This window comes from Lasioglossum baleicum, chromosome 5 (assembly GCF_051020765.1).
Source record: "Lasioglossum baleicum chromosome 5, iyLasBale1, whole genome shotgun sequence".
NCBI lineage: Eukaryota > Metazoa > Arthropoda > Insecta > Hymenoptera > Halictidae > Lasioglossum > Lasioglossum baleicum.
Genome location: NC_134933.1, coordinates 17,230,591 through 17,236,590, shown reverse-complemented (window position 1 = coordinate 17,236,590; position 6,000 = coordinate 17,230,591).

Below are 6,000 nucleotides of genomic sequence, written 5' to 3'. Positions count from 1 at the left end.
GCATCGGATCAAAACAAGTGGGCAATGAAACTCGACCACCCACCGCCACTCCCTGGGCAAAAATCAAACTGGATAAAAAATCGTTGAAAATTGGGGATATCTCGAGAAATAAACATCAGATCAGAAAAATAAAAGTGGACGTATTTAAAATTTTTAAAAATGCTATTCAATAACACCATAATTAAATGCAAAAACTCCTAGGTCAAATTTGTGTATTTTTTTCTGGAGAATCCAAATCTGCAACGGAAAATGGTGGTTCCCATTTAAGTTTATTATCTTCCCTACCCCCACGCCCAGGGGGTGGCGGTGGGGGGTCGAGTTTGGTAGCATTGGATGTCCCCCTTTTCGCGACGAACAACTTTCATTACCCACTTGTTTTGATCCGATGGATAGTTCACGAGATATTTCAATGTCTTCAGATAGATCGTCCACCCTGTATACACAAATGCTGTTCGCCAGATGTTCAGCTCGATATGTAATTTTGACGTACGCCGAGTACGGCGAAGCGTTTACTATAATTACGTTAATACATTCGTTCGCGTGCGTCAATTAAATGAGCATGAATTTGTTGAAGTGGGGAGCGAACGAGAATTCGCCTGTTTGTTCTAAACGCAGCATAAACAGCAGTGAGGTAGAATCAGACAGCATACAGTACCATCAGGACGCACGCTTTTGGCCGGCGATCGAAGCGAGAAGCGAGAAGCGAAATGAATCTGGAATGACAGGAACGGAGCGTCGCGACGCGTGCACACGCGGGCTTACGCGTAGAACCTTACGCACAAAGTGAATCTCAGATTACCGGTCTCTGGGGTTCGTGGAAACCCTACACCACCGGTCGGTGGTAAAAACAGAGAAGTACCGGCGTCCAGGGGGAGTTAGGCGAGGCGGGAGCGAGGAGGAAAAGCATAGCGAGAGAAAGGGAGAGAGTAGGACCGCGAGCCCGATGGAAGTATGGTAGCTGCGAGTCGTATGCTGGGTCGACGCGCGTCTCACGGCTGCACTATATTAATGGACCCCTAATAGCCTATTTGTGATCGCTAATAGCCGCCGTCCGGGCTTCCCTCCTCGACATCGTTTTCCCTATACCATGCTCCGCTCCCTAGGGAAATCTGGACGGCACAGCAGCCTGCAAAATGGAATGCCGTGCAGCGTTCCTCGCGCTGCTCAGCCACCGGCGAATCAGGCTTCTCTTCTTTTTTTCTTGTTGTTGCCGATACGCGCTCGCCCACACCGCCTACGTGCAATTCGTTCGAGACCGTGCTCGCTTCCGGTGAACTTTTTAACTTTTCATTTGGAGACGGTGACCTCTGGAGTTGACCGGGTTTTGTAAAGTCGGGCCCGAGAGTACAGAATGGTACAGGAAGTAGGGGTGGACGAGAGTCGAAGGCGTCCTTTGTACAATGGAAATGTTTCGTGTCCGATGGAATGCCCCGTAGTCCTCGGACAATGCAAGGGTGGAAGGTGCGGAGGATGAAGGAGAACGAAGTCGATTCGGTGGCGACGGAGCAGGTAGCCGCCGATGAACGACCGGCACAATCGCCTCTATGGCCCGGGAACGACAGAAACGATCAAAAACTCGTTAGTCCGGGTTCGACTCGCCGGATAATAAATGTGGGAACACCCACTTCTGTCGGGGTTCGCTCGGCCAGCCTCTTCCTGGATCCGGTGTTACGCGATTTATGGTTTCCGCGTGAACCGGAACAAGACGAATTCAAACCGCGTAATCGGATCTTCTCCTCGAGTCACGTGGCGGAGGTGTGAGATCTTCTCCCTTCCGAGGAATCGCAAGACACCTATACAGGCGCGGAGATGCAAACGCGTCCGCGTTATCGACGGGGTTTCATCGGGCAGAATCAAATTCGTGGTAGGCCGGCCACGGTGACGCAGGTGACGCGGGTGACCACGGGGAATCAATTTCTCCTATTGGACGATCGGTATCTCGATTCCCGCGAGTATTACGCGGCAGAATTACGTGAATGGGCCGAGGGATTCGAGTCTCCGCAGGGGTTCCACCTCGTGACCGGCCATTGTTTGGCAGCGGAGGAATCGAATTATAAGTGAGCGTCGATCAACAAGTTTCGCGTGCGCCCGCGCGCGCAAATATATTCCTGTAACCGCGATTCCAGTCTTTCTCAGGACGTCTCCTCGAATCGGTGACTCTCGTCGATGGTGCGGTTGCCGCGGTATATCGTTGCGCCCATGTATCACGGACAAACAGAGGAAATAATGAATGTCTTTACGTGACGTGTCTGTACCTTAATGTACGTGTGTCTATCTGAGAGTTTCTGTCGACAGTTGTTCTCGAGAGTACTCTTAATTTGCGTGTCCATTCGAGAGTACGTCAGATATTTTTTGCTCTCGGAGATTAACGCGAAGGGTCAACCCTCGGATAGTCCTCTCAGGTATGTGGCAATTCGAATTTCACGCGTGAAAACTAACTAGAAGACGAATGGCGTTCGTATAGCTGACAGTTTCTCACCGAGGGAAAAATTCGCGAGTTTCAAGTTATTGCTCGCTCTCCGAGAGTTTTTCGTGCAGTTCTCTGCTAGCACTCTGAATACCGTGTACACAAATGAATTTGACCCTCGAGAGTAAAGGGGCCTATTCACGATCAAGCATCTTGCGCAACAACGCCTATTGCGCAACATGATTGATCGTGAATGATAGTGATTGACTAATTGCGCAATCTGCTGTGTAAAATCAGAATTTCCTGATATTTTGTGCACAACAAACGGGTTGCGTTTGTACTGTGTTGTACTGTGAATGGAGTCTCATCGCTACGGAGTGAAAAACTGAACGATTGCTCTAATTATGTGTCAAAGTGCTGCGCAATAATTGTTGCGCAACATGCTTGATCGTGAATAGGCTCCTTAACTAGCGATAGTTTTAATCTGAGATGGACACGTAGCTTTACGCGTCGCTCCTTGCATGGTCACGCTTTCACGTATTCGTCAGTTGGCGTGAACGATTCTCCAGAAACACCTGCAGGATAAAATGCGACGTGACTGTCGAATGGTTCCCGTGGGGGACACCGAGATGACCGGCAGAAGCTTCCCGTCGAAGAATAGCCGAATCGACCGCACCGAGCGCGAGAGCGGTATCCACTCGAGAACTCTAGCTCCGAACAGGACTTTTCCGTCGCAAGGCGATTCTATCTGCACTCTCTCGCGCGCGATCAATCATTATCAATGGCGTTCGATGGCAGCGTAGGTAGCGGGATTTGTTGGCGGAGTGGGCGCTGCCGGAGGATTCCCCGAGCGCTATAATGCGCGTAATAGAGTTCCCCATGTAGCTTGGTGCAGTCGATCGAATTTACATTACGACGGATGATTCGGTGAATCGAACGGTAGTCCGACGACGGAAGCAATACCGGCGAGATCTTCGATAAAAGATCATCGGCGACGGGGACGCGCGGTGATTCACCGTCGTGGGATTAAGAAAGAAGAGGACCCGTCGAACGGATCCAATTAATATCGAAATGTCAAAGAACGGGTATATCCCGCTGCTTCGTATCGAACGAGGCCACGGGAACTACAGGTTTTGCACTCGAAAACCAAACCAAATTCATCCCTTTGTACATACCTACTCATCCCAAGTGTTCCTACTTTGTTTCCTTCGATCAGTCTAATAAAAAGAAATTAAACCGACTTCGACAAAACGCACTAAACAATGCACTAAAAAGGATTAAATAATTTCCATTTATTCTATGGGAATACACACGAACTTAAATACAATACAATCTTTTCGGAGGCACCGTAAAATTGATAATCTTCCAAATGACAGATGTTGCTGATTATGATTTCATTGGAATATGCTGGACTTGGAAATCAGTAGGTGGGAAGAGAAGATACATTAAGATGTGAAAGCATGTAGAAGAATTTAAGGATTTTCGTAATTTCCAGTGTCGAAAATTTTCAATTTTGCGCCGCCACCGAACAGATTATATTATTTTTAAGTTCGTGTGTATTCACATAAATTAAATGGAAATTATTTCATACTTTTTAGTGCGTTTTTTCGAAGTCGGTTTAATTTTTTTTTTACAAAATTTTTGTTTTATTTCGCACTTTTCAGTGGAAAGAGCAGAATTTGTAGAACACCGTAGGATGGTTTTTTCGGCCTTATGCATGGAAATTGCGCTGGAAAAAATGTGTCGACGCCCAAGGATCCTACTTTGAAGAAATTTAAATGTTTGTACCCATATGTTTAATAGATTTTTTTTTAAATGTGGTCGCATTACTTTCCGAACAGACCCTGTGTATACGAAAGTACCTGTGCGGAACATCGTCCGCCAGATGGTGGCAAGGCAAAACTCCAAACAATTTGTTTAGCGATCATCTCGCGTGACGAAGCTTTCGTCGCATGTGGCTGCAGCCGATCGAGGAAAGATCGGCGTTACGACGCGACGTTCGCCGAGAATACTTAATGCCGTGTAACCCCGAGACGTGTGTGACCTCGGCTGACTCGGTCGGCGAGCCGGGTAATTCATTGACTTAGTAACTCAGTGACTTTCACCGGTGATTTACACGAAAGCTTCATAAGCGGCTTGCCTCAGTTTCAAATTCCGCTCTCTCCCTTTCTCCCTCTGTCTGTTCCTTGCTCCCTCTCCCGGTCTCGCTCTCCTCGGCAATGAGCTCTGCCCTATGAGGCCACAGGATAGAAAGGGAGGGCGTCCGTACATGTATAGGTAGGTAGCGTTCGAAGCAGCGGGACGAGAAGAAAACTGAAAGGAGAGGAACTGGATGAAATGAGAACGAACGAGCGATAGAGAGAGAGAGAGGGAGAGAGGGGAGGGAGACGGGGGGCGAATCGATGAAAGAACCAAGGGAAATCGGAACGGAGGGAAAGGCGTAGAGAGACAAAGAGAGATAAGAGGCCAAGGGGGAGACCAGGAGAACGTAGCAAAGGTTATTTGCACCGAGTTGTCTTTTTTTCAGTGCTTTTTGTTCGAACGGTTTGTCGAACGGCTCAGCCGGCTGATCTTCGGGATGATGAGCATGAACTACATTCTATATAAAACCCCGGAGTATTTTAAGCCCTGTTCGAATGCGCTTTCGCGGTGTGCCACGGGACGACGAGCATCGATCGTTTAACGAGACAGTCGCCCTTAAGCGACTGTGTATCCAGAGAGGCGATCGCTGCACCCCGAAATCCAATGTTATCCTTATCTTTGAATCGTCGCGTCGCGCGCGTCGTCTTCGACCAATCGATCCTTTCTCCAACCATCTCGTTTACGCTTCGCCGTTCCGTCGTCGAGAAACTATGCCACTCGTATACACAGGTAAAGTACTCGTCCTCGCGGCGGCGCGTCGACTTCGAACAGCTGCGGTTTTAACCCGAGCGGAACCGTGAAAATCCTGCTTGTTACGGTTTGTTTCGGTCGGTGACGCGTGTAATCATCTTTAAGCGGTAACGTTACGCTAATTAAGATCGGTGTACCCGGTGCGAGAGAGATAACGGAGGCGCGAACGTTCGCTCGCGTTCCCGTCACGGAGCAGGCAGGCGTTAAGTATGATATCGTTCCCAATGGAAAACTGTCGTACCGGGAATCAAACGAACAGAGACGAATAATCGTACAGTATAGTCGACAGGTTTCGCTACTTTCTCGACTTAGTTATCGGTTTCGAAGGGACGCGGCGATATTATGCATACAGGATGTGCCGTGTAATAGGGTACTAAAGATCGCGCGATCTACCAGTTAATTAATTAATTAATTACCCGGGGAAAAGCGAGGTCGATGCTTTCCGTTTGACCGCAGAGGTACACTCGGGAAGGCTCGGGGAATTACTCTGTCTGTCGTCGTCGGGAAGAAACGATTTTTCTACTCGCCGGCGGTTTCGACGAAGACGTCGATGCCTGCTGCGGTTGTTCTCGGTTGATGGATAAAGAGTAGTAAATTTGGTGGTCGGAAACGGGCGCGCGACACGTCGCGTCGCGTCGTCGCGTGTCGAGGACTCGCGCGACAAGTCAATCGGTCAATGAGGAAAATTGGCTAAGAGTACG